We start from the raw sequence: 13944 nt of genomic DNA, 5'->3' as shown, positions 1-13944 counted from the left end.
TTATATAGAACTTCATATATTCAATGATAAATGAAAGCGATAAACTAGATGTAAACTCTTTGTCTAATTAATAGTTAAGCTTTTTACCGTAGCGGGGAGCTGCATTCATTTTAGTGAGAATATTGCCATTTTGCCGCCTTTTGAAGAAAAGAAGAAAAAAACGCTTCGTCTTTTTACATACTCAAGCATTAGAGTGGAAACTCTTTATAAAGTTTTCAAAGACTGCACTGTTTAAACTTAATTGCTGAAACATTCGTAATATATTATGGTTTGGAAATTTCTAAACATGTAAATTTAAATGTTGCCAATAAATTTAATGTTATTATCATAATAACTTGATACTTTGATTTCTCTTCAATAATAAATAACATCATAAAAAATTTATCCTTATAAAGTGGTTGTTACAAAGAAGGGATTTGATTATGGTAATTTTTTTTTCTTCAAAATTTCAAATAAATTCTTTTGTTTGGGTGCCACGAAACTTTCTAAAGCTAATTAAGCTGAAATTACAACACAAAAGCCTTTTCCACACCAACACTTTGGAATTCATCTTTTAGAACAAGCGAAGCGTGTTTTAAACACAAAAGAATATATATTGTTATTATTATTATCCTATAAAAGGGAGTGAAAAAAAAGCATGAATGAATAGCCTTCAGGAAGTCGCTTAAAGTGTAAAATGCTGTAACGATTTTTTATAGAATTTTCATAAAATCTTAATCGATTCTTTGTTTTATTTACTCGATGAATAAATGAATATGTTAAAAAACGCATTAAATAAATAATCCCTTATAAAGTGAGCAGACGATTTACAGAAGCCGTAAGCTGTAAAAACCATTACTGATAAAATAACGTAAGAAATTATATATTTAAGAAGTTCATAAAAAAAAACGTTTCGGTTTTTTTTTTTTTTTTTTTTTTTTTTTTTTTTTTTTTTTTTTTTTTTTCATCGCAACTTTAAGACAGATTTTATGAAAAAAAAAATGGGACTTAAAAAAATTTGCGTAAGAAATATTAATGACTAATTTGAGCTTATAAAAATATAAAATTTATTTGATTCGATAGATTATTAATATGAGATATATAGCTATATATTCATAAGGGTAATTTACGATGTGTTTTTATTTAGTTCTTTTTAATTCGGAAAAATGTAAAAATAGTATTAAACACTAGATTGCCTAAGGAACTCATATTGACTGTTTTTAATTTCAATTAGAAAAACAATGATGTATATAGTGACACAATTTCTTAGAATTTCGTGACGTTCATAATTATTTGTATTGTTGATATTTACTAATAACTTGTTATACAACTGTAAATAATATAAAAAATGTTAAAAATTAATTTTAAACAAATTTATTTACGCAATCACAATCCAGTCATTTTGTCTGCTTTTGGGCAATAAAGGTATACATTAATTTTCCGTCTTTCTAGTGTTAATCTCAAAAGGAACGAAACCGACCAATGCTGCAACAGCTTGGTTTTTACAACAGTTATAATGCATCTAGATTAACTAATAATTTTAAATCATGAGAAGTAATAAAAGTTAGTTAGAAATTAACACCTTAACCTTAACGTTCTTCCCTAAATAGGCCTCAACCAGTTTACCCATATGCTTCTTTTGCCATTATTTCTGATTTAAAAAAAATTTCCAGTTGAGGGATTAAATAATAAACTGCATTTGGTAAAAGGAGAGTTAAAACCAAGTATCATTTTCTCCTGGTAAAATTGAATTTAGTTTATTACGGTTTGCATTATAAAAAGAAATCGTGTGTGCCGTACGCAAACAAAACGGACCACCCTGCATAACTTTTGATCTAATAATCGGATCTTCACGTTCTAGAACTCATTGATTCAAGAGGGTAACCTCAAATATGCTAATTTATTAGTGCAGACGATATAAGTTACGAAATCAGACATAAAAACGTATTTTCTGTGAGTAAACATACCTTTTTTAGACGAATTCAAATTTTTGACCCCCAAAATATAAGAGGTATCCGCAATCTGGAAAATATGGTCCCCATAATTTGGTAATTGGGAGAGTGGCCGAAAGTTTGGACCCCTTAATGTTAATTTTATTTTTGCATGTTTCCCCATATCTGGTGAACTTTTGTAAGCGAATTGAAAAATTTTTGCAACAACTATAAAATTTGTTTATCCAAAGATATTTCCATGAAAAATATAACTTTTAGTAAATATTTATTCTATTTTATCATTTCTTTTATAATGGATAAAAAAATTTTGATTTCTAAGTTTTCGTATATATCGTTATAAAGAATGTAATTTTGCATGGCAATATGGAAAATTTGAGAGAAATCAGTCGAATAGTTCCTGAGAAATCGAATTTTAATAAAACCATCTTTTTAAGTAAAACAAATATCATCTGCACTAATAAATTAGCATTTTTGAGGTCACCCTCTTGAATCATTAAGAATCGAGTCCTAGAACGTGAAGATCCGATCATTAGATCAAAGAGCTATTCAGGGTGGTCCGAATTTAATTTTGAGCGCTATACATATAAAATGTATTTAGGGAGAAGATATTTCCTTTCATAATTAGAATGTCAAGACTGAATAACATGGCAAAAATTACTGTAATTTGTGAATTTTAAAATCTAATTTCTATTTTTGAAATGTACCTTTTCTTTAGGTAAACGGAAGAAAGATAGTAGAGAAAACAGCACTGAGAAAAAGCAACAAGAAAGAAGCGCCTCATGAAATAAACAACTGATTCAATTCTGGCAGTTTGGTCGAAATTTAACATAATTAAATATTTATTTGAATAAAATGTGATATTTTTATCACATTGATATATTTACGCTTATTATCCTGTAAAAAGAAATACTATTCTAGAGTAAAGTAAATCTAAAAATGAATAAATCTGAGGTAAACATATTAATACTCAAATTGAACTTTTAATGAATCTTTGAACATTAACAAAACTATATTTAAACTCCTAATGACTACTAATGAAAGCTTTCTACATGAATGCAAAGAATATATCCTTTTCACCCTATTAATAACTTCAACTTCAATAATGAAAGAAGTAATGCTGCTTTGTAGAAGATAAATTTCAAAGCATTGATTTGTTTTTGATGGTAAAAGCTACGGAGTTCGAACTTTATTCCAATTATTCGGAACAAACTCTATTTATCTCGAACTTTGAATACTTCTACAGCAAAGTCTGTAATTAACCTTGCGATTAATAATTTTTATTCGGAATTCTAAAGGATACCATTAACAAATCATTTATTCCAAAAGAAATTATTTGAATAGTTTGCTTGATATTTGTATATATTTTCATATTATGTGCTCTAAAGGAAAAAACAATCATTTAATATTTAACTTACTTTAATATTAAAAAGTATTAGTTTAATATCACTAACTAAAACTAATTATAATTTTTAGACCTATTTAGTATATTAGATTGTGTTATATATAACTTTCTGTGATAAACTATAGCGTTTTGAACTGTAATTAATAAATTATACAATCCTAAATTTGCAAAGTAATACAGATTTAAAGTAATACAGATTTACATACTGTAATCAGGATGTAATTTCCAAATTACATACTGTAATCAGGATGTAATTTCCAAATTACATCCTGATGAATTCGAAATAATACAGACCTTAATTTACTGCACAGTAATTTCGAAAAACAACAGATCTAAATCTACGGCCTAATAGGAGCGAAATCAAACACACCTAAATTTACATGATGAAATTCGAATAATAATAGATCTAAGCCCGCTGCATAATAAAATCGAAAAAGTAGAAGTTCTACTACATAATAAGCTCGATAGAATAAAAAGACAAATCTACATAATGAAGCTGGAAATAATACAAACCTGAATCTACATAATGAAGCACGAAGTGTAAGCCTAAATCGATAGCCTGATAAACTCGAAATGATACAAACCAAAATCTATGCAATAAAGCTCAAAATGTAGACCTAAATCAGTGGCCTATTAAACTCGAAATAATACTAATATAAATCTACCGCTTAATAAGTTTGAAATATTACGAAACTATATAAATCAACATAAAGCTCAAAATAATACAGATTTAAATTTATATCGCAATAAGCACGAAATAATGCAGACCTAAATTATATGCCTAATAAGCTCAAAATAATACAAAACTAAATCTACATAATGAAGATCGAAATATACATCTAAATCCACAGCCTGATCTAAATGATACAGATTTAAATCTGCATCTTAATAAATAATACAGTTCAAATAATACAGTTTTAATTCTATATCATAAGTAAGCTAGAAATAACACAAAACTGAAGTTACATAACAAAGCTCGAAATAATCCACAGCCTGATAAGTTCAAAATAATACAGAACTAAATCGACAGCCTAATTATTCGAAATAATACTGAACTGAATCCACAACTAATTTCACGAAATAATACTGACCTAAATTCACAGGTTATAATTACTCGGAAAAAAATATATATCTAAATTCAAAGCCTAATTACTTGAAATAATATTGGCCTAAATCCACAGTTAATAATTACTCGAAGTAACACTGAACTAAATCCACAGCCTAATTGCTTGAAATAATACTGAACAAAATACACAACTAATTTCTCGAAATAATACTGACCTAACTCCTCAGATTATAATTACTCAATAAAATATATGCTTAAATTCAATGCCTAATTGCTTGAAATAATGTTGGTCTAAATCCACACCTTATTATTACTCGAAATAACACTGAACTAAATGCTTTGCCTAATTACTCGAAATAATACTGGACTAAATCCACAGTCTTATTACTCAAAATAATACGGTATAAAATACACAACTAATTACTCGAAATAATACTGAACTAAATCCCCAACTTATTATTACTCGATATTATACATAACTAAATCCACAGCCTATTTATTCGACATAATACTGAACTAAATCGACTACGTAACTATTCAAACTATTGGCTTAAATCCACAGCCTATAATTACTCGATATAATACTAAACTGAAGTCACAGCCAAAGAAATTCAAAACATATTTAGTTTTTATCGAAGATTAATTATTAATATCTTAAAATTAAAAATTGTTTGTTTGAAACATAAAAATACAAATAGATAAAGTAACTATTGCTGAATCAGATAATTCTTTATCTATAATTTTTTTTCTCGTTATTTAGAATTATTTGAAGAATGTGTAAAATTAACATTTGACCATTTAATTCAAAATATTTTTTTTCTGGAAGTTGAGCGTTTTTTTTATATATTAAGGTAGAAATTAGATTTTAATACGAATGTATTCATCTCCATGTTCTAATGACATTCTATTAGCATACTTTTAACGCTACTTCTAGAACAACCTTATGATTCCGGGGGAAAATTAAAGCTGAAAAATAGATAAATATTTCATTAATAACAAATTTACAACTCAATGAATATGGAACATTAATAAAAGATTGTTTAAGCTTCCTTTGTTATTCTGAGAACATTAAATATTTAATGAATGCTAATGAAAACTTTCTAAATAAATGCAAGATGGAATATATCATTTGACCTAATTAATAACTTTTTCGTTGGTAATAGAAGAATAATTCTGATTTATTCAAAATGCGAAACATTGATTTGTTTGTGGAGATAAAATCTACAAATATCATTTTTCGTAATTTATGTTAATTATTCGAAACAGCCTCTATCTATCTTGAATTTTCCTGCTACTCTAATTCGTTATTAAGCGAAATACGTAATTGATCTTGCAATTAATATTTAAAAGGAACTCATTAATTAATCGTTTGTTATGAACTAAATATCTTTTTTAAGATTTCTATTTGCGCTAGAATATATTTTTAATACTTTTTATAGTATTGTTTAATGTGAGGCTTTAAAATATTTCGTATTCGGTTAGTAATATGGTTATGGCAGCGTTTTTGCTTTTGTTAAAACTAAAGAAAGTTTAAAGGAAATGTCTAAACATAGTAACGCTTGTACTTAGATTATCATTTAAAAAAACGTGTAAGATATGCTCTTTAGTTGTTATGCATTACATTACATCCAGCACGCTCCCTTAAATTTAAAAGTAAATCGTGTCGGTGAAGAACGCACATTGGCTAAGTTAACGAGCATGCGCAATTACTTCAAAATTTACAAACAAAAGTCTGCGGGATGCAACGTAATAACTGTATAATCACAAGAATTTAAGGAAGACAGTGACGTAACTTAATGCTAGTTTTCAAAGAACAAACAAAAATTTTCTTGTAAACTTAACACGAAGCGTACCTTCACTCAATAAAATCATTCTTCTTAATTTAAAAATTAATCCTAACTATTCAAGACAATTATTGTACAAGAAAATAATTTTAAATAACTAGATATTTTATGAAATAATAAGCTTTATAAACTACAAAAACTGTACCTGATACTTTAATCAAGATATTTTATTCCAAATAAGCTTTATTTTTATAAAATTGAAAATGATTGATATTTAGACTGATTAGAAAGTTTAATAACTTTTAAAATTATAATGTTTGATAACTTAAACTTGCGGTCCATTTTAAAATCCAAACCGTTCTTTACAGCTAGAAAGCACATATAGTTTAGAACTATAACTTATCTTCAAATTAAGAAGCCCAAAATAAGGCCTTTCTTTTTCCTTGGCGAAAGAGCTTCAAAAGAAAATGAAATTTTAGAGAATATCCACTAAGTGTGATAACCAACTTCAAGTAGTTATGAAGTTGCATGATGTTCTCTAACTATGTTAGATACTGGGATTCTTGTTAATCTAAATAAAGACTAAATTGTCCGACCAAACATGATATTTTTTGTTTCTTTTCGTTAACTCTGTTTTTCGAAGCTTTCTCGCCAAGGAAAATAAAAGACCGTAGTTTAAGTACCTTACACATGAAGCAGTGCGATGATTTTAAACTATATATATGTTTTTATTTCATAACCGTCATTGAACAGCTGATTCAATTTTTGGGTTTGCGACTACTAATGTTCAACTCCGTAACTTTGTAACTTTGAACACAATCCAGACGACAAGGTAACTCCTGGATCAAGCATTGGGAGAAATTTGCCTTCGTGGAGGAACTAACCCGCATTTGCGTTACATGGAGAGGAAAACCACTAAAACTTCTCACGATTAGCCTTACGGCAAGGATACTCTAACCCAGGGGTCCCCAACCCNCACTAAAACTTATCACGATTAGCCTGACGGCAAGGATACTCTAACCCAGGGGTCCCCAACCCTATGCCCGCGGGCACCATGGCGCCCGTCGATCGATCTAGGTGAGCCCACTGCTTGTGCCCAACGATAAAATATTTCAGTTTCAAATTGTATGCTATGCAAATACATACTGAGTTACTCTGGCTCAGTAAAGGTAAAGTACTTGATAGATTTCTACATTTAATTGGAGAAATAAAAAATTACCTTGCAGCCAAAAATCAAACATTTTTAGAACTAAGAGATCCTCTTTGGCCAGCAGATTTGTCTTTTAGAACGGACATAATGGAAAAACTAAATAATTTAAACTTGGAGCTGCAGGGAAAGATCAAACATAAAACAAAAATGATAGAGGCTATAAACTCATTCAGAGCTAAGCTAGTTTTGTGGATATCACAGTTGAAAATGAAGTCTCTTGTGCATTTTCCAAACATGAAAAAAATGATAGGTGACAGTGAAATTGACTTATCATCATTTGTCATCAACCTCCAATTGCTTCAAGATCAATTTAAAAAGCGCTTTCAACAATTTAATATTGAGCCTTTGATAACTTTTTTGTTAATCCTTTTACCAACCAAATAAACGTAACCGTAATGGCAACATACGTTTCAGAATTTCTTCAAGTAAAGCGAGAAGAATTGGATAGAAATTGTGGATCTTCGGAATGACATTATTCTCAAAACTATTGTATCACATGAGAAATTCTGGAATATAGTTGAAGGAATAAATTTCATTTTTAAAAAGAGCATCATATTCTCCCAATTATATAGCGCTTGCCAGCGAAATGCCATGCCAAACACCGCATTGACTGCATTTTATAAATAATTTTTATACTTCGTATGTTTTGAAAACAATTTAGTAATCATTTATTTTACACAAGAATATTAATACTAATTATATTCATATGCTAAATTAATTTTTAAAATAAAATTTTTTGTGCCCTATATGTAGTGTGTATTATTACCTTCTACCAACTATAAATTTATCTTGAAAAAATAAATGGTGCCCGCCATTCGACCGATATTCTGGTATTTGCTCTTAGGTACAAAAAGGTTGGGGACCCCTGCTCTAACCCATGATCCGTCTGCCACTGAGATATTTTACGTCAGTACTGTGGTCGGCGCAAGCTGGATGCGGAATTCGTATCGTCCAGCCATCGGAGGGATTCGAATCCGGTCACCTCATTGGAAGGCGAACTCTCTATTCCCTGAGCCATCGTCGCTCAAATATATATAAACTTGCCGTGAAGAATTATGTGGCCTTTAGAACAGACAAATAACTTAAATATTTTAAAAGTTAAAAAAAAACGTTTTGTTTTAAAAAATCGCCAATTTGGTAATAATTTTCCACCTAAATGAAAATTATAAAAATCATTGCTGTATTCTCAGTTCTTGCAAATTTTTATGAGCCTAGATAATGCAGCATTGGAGTAAGGTTTTATATATTGAAAAATTAGACTACAAACGCTTTTCATTTTCACTAAACTGTGACTTTTCCCCATATTCACGTTTTGCACCATTTTCAAAATAAGTGCGCTAGTTTTAGATGGGCTAAACTTGACCTAACAGTCATGAGTAACAGTTGCAAACTCACAACAGTTATAAAAACAGCATATTAATTACACAAAAACATCATTTCGTATTACGACGGAGCCTTCAAAAAACAGCCTTAAACAGCAAAAAAATTGAGTAAATTATGTTCTCTATTTACTTATTTAAGGAAGAAAATTATGTTACTTACAACGATAAAGGCTGGAAAAAAATTTTGTTTTTCTAGAAAATGTAATTTTAAAGTAAATGTGTGTTAGAAGTACTTGATATGGATGAAATATTAAATGTATGGCGTTATGAAAAGTTACAAAATTACGACAACAATTAGTTTTTATTCACTGCTGAAGTTTTACATAATTAGCTCTTTCAGCAGAAAAATAATTAAACAATACTTAAGTCGCAATGAAAAAAAAATCACAATTTGAAACAAATGACTTTTACATTTTTTCCTTAACTCTTGATTGTACACATAATTCATAATTAATGAAAATGTGCATTAATTTTGCAAAATAATTTCGAAGAAATACGAAAAGAAAAAAACAATTAGATATGTAATAATAGCTCTAACTTATCAGGCTGTAGAAAAAAAATTGTGTGATAGCTGTGACTAATAGAGTCTGAACAATTTACTTTTTTCTGTTAACTATTAAATATTTGGTAACAGCTTGTATTAATATCAAGAAACGGTTCATAATTGATTTTTTTGTCGCAGCTGTATTTTCGATATTGATCATTGCTGAATATTAGAGGTTTTATTAGAATTTTAGCTGACTTTGATTTAGAACTTAAAGACATTTTTTAACAACATTAATTTGAATATTTCCGTATCGATACCTATTGATGCCAACTATAATCGCCAAGACACCAATAGGTTTTTAAACTCCCAGAAATTTTTTTAAAAAAATTAACAAATACAAGGGTTTGCAAGGGGGTGGCTATGAGTTATACCCATCAATATGGTCATTTCTATGAATTGTTTCCCCCCTTAGTTTAGTTTGCAGTCTGATTCTCATCGGGCTTTCATATGGAGAGCGCCAGGTACCCGTTACCACCAAAACAACACCATTGAACGACACCGTTACGGTGGTGCAGGATGGCTCGTTTGGGGAGGAATTATTCTTGGTTCCAGAACTGACCTGCATGTTCAGAGTGTAACGATGACAGGCCATATCTATAGGGATGTCATTCTGGAACAACATGTACGTTTGTTTCGGGGCGCCATGGGTGCTGAATTTCTGTTTATGGACGACAACGCCCGCTTTCACCGTGCAAACATTGCAGACGAATGCCTTCAATCGGAGGATATTACCCGTATGGATTGGCCAGCATACTCACCGAACTTGAATCCAATAGAGCATGTGTGGGATATGCTTGGCTGACGAATTGCAGCCCGTCAACACCCTCCCACCTGTCTATCGGACTTTCGGAGGGCATTGCTTGATGAGTGGCGTAATATTCCCCAAGATCAGATTGATAATTTGATACTCAGCATGCCTAGGCGTTGTACGGCCTGTATTGCATCGTCCGGGAGACATACTCCGTATTAACCATCATACTAACCATGTTATACTGTTTTTTGTAAATAGGTTCTTTTTTGAAATTTGCTCCAGGGAGTAAAAATCGCAATTTTTATTAATTATGTCAAACATATAGCATCTTTTTTGCTCTTTACCTTTTGTTTAATACATAGACTTTACAAATAAGTCAAATTTGTTTGGCTTGTGTCTCTTTCTGTGCCTGAACTGCATTATCCTTAATTTATGGACATGAGTGCATTTTAAAAAATATATAATTTCTCTTATAACAATATCTTATCTACCTTTAAAAAACGGCTCCCAATAAACACTATAATATCAGGATTACAATAAAAAATTCTCACACATAGGAAAAGTACTCTTTTGGTATCTAAAATAATATTTTTATGTCTAATATTTCGATGTTAGTAAATTTACTTCACTCAAAACTGATTGATTTTATGAAAAGAGGTAAATATTTTCTTCATTCCATAAAAATAAATTCATTCGACTAAAAAAAAAGGAATTAATTTTTAGTATTTTAACTCTTGTATCCTGATAATAATAGAGAACTTTTTTTAAAAGAACAAACTTTAGAAATTCAAAATATATTAAACGAAAAATATCAGGATTACAATGGAAACATTTCTTTCTTTAAAATCTGAGAGATAGAAGATTATTTTTCATTGTTTATCAGCTTTTATTTCTAACTTTTCCCCTGAAATCGCATCGTAAAATAACAAAGAAAAAAAAAGAATCCTTTTCTAAAACTATTTCTCCATACAAAAGAACCACGATTACATTTAAAGAAAAAGAAAAAAAAGCATCTAATCCTCTTTCGTTACAAAGCTTATTTTTTAAAAAAATAAAACAAAATAATGTTTAAAAAAAAGGGGGAATAATCCGAAGTATTCTATTTTCTTGTCGTTTCTGACAAACAGGAACTGGAACTAGTAAAGATTATCATTTCGATAAATAAACGCATCGCATATTAAAGTAATCAGCAACCAATGAAAAGTTTAAAAATAAAACACTGTAAACTGATATAATTCCGTTTTCCTATGTGTATTGTTTCTTTTTTAATTTTTAAATTGATTAAATAAAAATATATACAAAGCTCGATGGGGAAAATAATTGTTTAAAGACTATTATGTTGGGACTAGAGGAATAAAAGGGGAAAACAACTGGAATTAAATGCTTTAATTTATTTTGACTCTAATATTGTGAAAAAAAATATTCTACGTTTCTTAAAACAGCAGTTCCCAATTTTTTTTTTCAGCTAACAGAACCCTAAAGGATCGAACTTCTTTTGGCGGAATCCTAACTTATAAAAAAATTCATTAGCAGGTGTATATACTAACAAAAAAAAACACTACACATTAATTTGATGTGAAAAATTAAATTTTTGTTAATGTATATCTCAAAATTAGGCTTCATGTTAGTCAGTTGTTTTCTCGAGTCTGCAGCGGTTTTTAGTTTTTGACGTTTGCATAAATCAAATTGAATAAAACAAAATAAATAATGGTTTTTGAAAAAGAAATCGTATAAACTGTGAGAATGGTTATCGAAGAAAAGTAATCCTTTATTATTGAAATTGATTATTTTATTTTGAACTTTAAAGTTCGATGAGAAATACTGATGCAATCATTTGTAAATGCATATCGTTTTAGCAATTATTGTTGTTGGAAAAAATATCTCTCACAATTTGCTATTACTCTTAATTAATATATTACTTAAATAACTTTATAAAAATTACCTAAATATTAATATAAAATCGATTATAATATTTGTTGGATAAAAACCTATTTTGTTTTATTTTATCTTATAATCGTCGTAGAACAGCCGATCCAATTTTGGGTTTATAACTACCGATGTTCAACTCCGTAGCCTTGTAGTTTTGAACCCAATTCAGAAGACAAGGGAACTCCTGAATCAAGTATTGGGAAAAAGTTGCCTTCGTGGAGGACTTTTTGATGAAGCAAACACACATTTGCGTTAAATGGAGAGGAAAACCACGAAAACCTCGCACTGTTAGGCTGACAGCAAGGGGACTTTAGCTCATTATCCATCTACCACAGAGGATATTTTATGGTTCATGAGGATATTTCACTGTGGTCAGTGCAAGCCACGTACGGTACTCTAATCGACCACTCATCGCTGGGATTCGAATCCGGGTTACCTCAATAAAATGCTAGCGTCTATCCCCTGAGCCACCGCGACTCATACAAACCAATTACAGGTTCAAAAACTAATTACTTGTTAAAAAGAAATTTTAACTCACGGAAACCTGTGACCTTCCCACGGAACCCTAGGGTTCTGCAGAACACATTTTGGGAATCGCTGACTAAGAACATCATCGTTCTAAAAGTCAATATCTCATTAATTCTTCTACTAATTTATTATTAGATTTTCATTTAAAAGGGAAAAAGTTCAACCACCCCGTTTTATTTCAAATGAAGAATAAGGGGATCATTGTAGCTGAATCGACCTCTATACTCGTAGTGTTAAAAAGTACCATTTTTACGTAACATTTTCAAAGAATTTACAATATATACGGGAACACATTGGTTAGTTTTTAGTAATAATTGCACATCTTTATTAATTTAAAGAAAATTTATTACTTTTAGAAGATATTTGTCTGGCATTATGCGAGGAGTTTTGGAAGAAAAAAAAAGCATCACACAATTATTGCACCACTTTCTGCTCAAGTTGCAAATATCGACAGCCATCGGCGAGATAAGTCATTGAGTTATTTGTTGGCCTTAAAGTTAAAATGATTTGAAATGAATAATTTATCTGAAATTTTAGGCTATTACCCAAAATTTTGTAATGTGGCTTTTCACATTTTAATTACATTCCCATGCTCATGTATGATTCAATCTGGCTTTAGTCATGTTAATTCTATTTCAATAAAGCAGTGAAATAAATTAAATGACAAACTCTGAGGCAATTCGAACAAAACATTTATGGCCTATGCAAAAGGGCCTGAATAGCCTCGTTGGCAGGACGCTATGCTCGTGTTCGTGAGTTCGAATCCAGCCAGCTTTAGAATCCCCGTGTATTAAATGGTGACTGGTGCACGTTAAATTTGTCGGGATCACAAAGTCCTTCAAGTTCCCATAACAAATCAATACCTTTCGGGGTACTGAATAGGAGATGGATCGTTCTATGGTTCAGGTCAAAATTATGATCTGTGGATGAATGAATGGATTATGATTGGGTCCGCCCTGTAAAATGGGCTATGACTGATGTGTGGCTGAAGTAGTATTCCTGACAGTAGATGGCGCCCCTGAAAAAACAAGAAACGCACCCACTGTCTAGAAAATTCACTTGATTTCAAGCAGTCTTGAATCAGGCTGATATTGGCAAGTGCCATAAGTAACAACAACAAGATATACAAGGTGTTTATAAAGTCCCGGACCCATTTTGATGTTTAATAACTCATAAAATAATAAAGATAGATTAAAATTAATAACATAAATGGTTAGATATACTCAAAAAGTTTCATGATCCTTGTCAATGAACTTCCACGCTTGTCCCCTTCGTCGCACAGAGAATATCGCCATCTACGATAGTCAATTTCAGTCGATAGTCAATTTCACGCCAGGTAGCGGCAAGCATGTCGGCATCCACAGAGGCTATTGCAGTTTTCTGAAGCGCATAATGTTCTCCGACGAAGCATCCT

This window comes from Parasteatoda tepidariorum, chromosome 7, assembly GCF_043381705.1.
Source record: "Parasteatoda tepidariorum isolate YZ-2023 chromosome 7, CAS_Ptep_4.0, whole genome shotgun sequence".
NCBI lineage: Eukaryota > Metazoa > Arthropoda > Arachnida > Araneae > Theridiidae > Parasteatoda > Parasteatoda tepidariorum.
Note: the sequence above shows the minus strand (reverse complement) of the source record.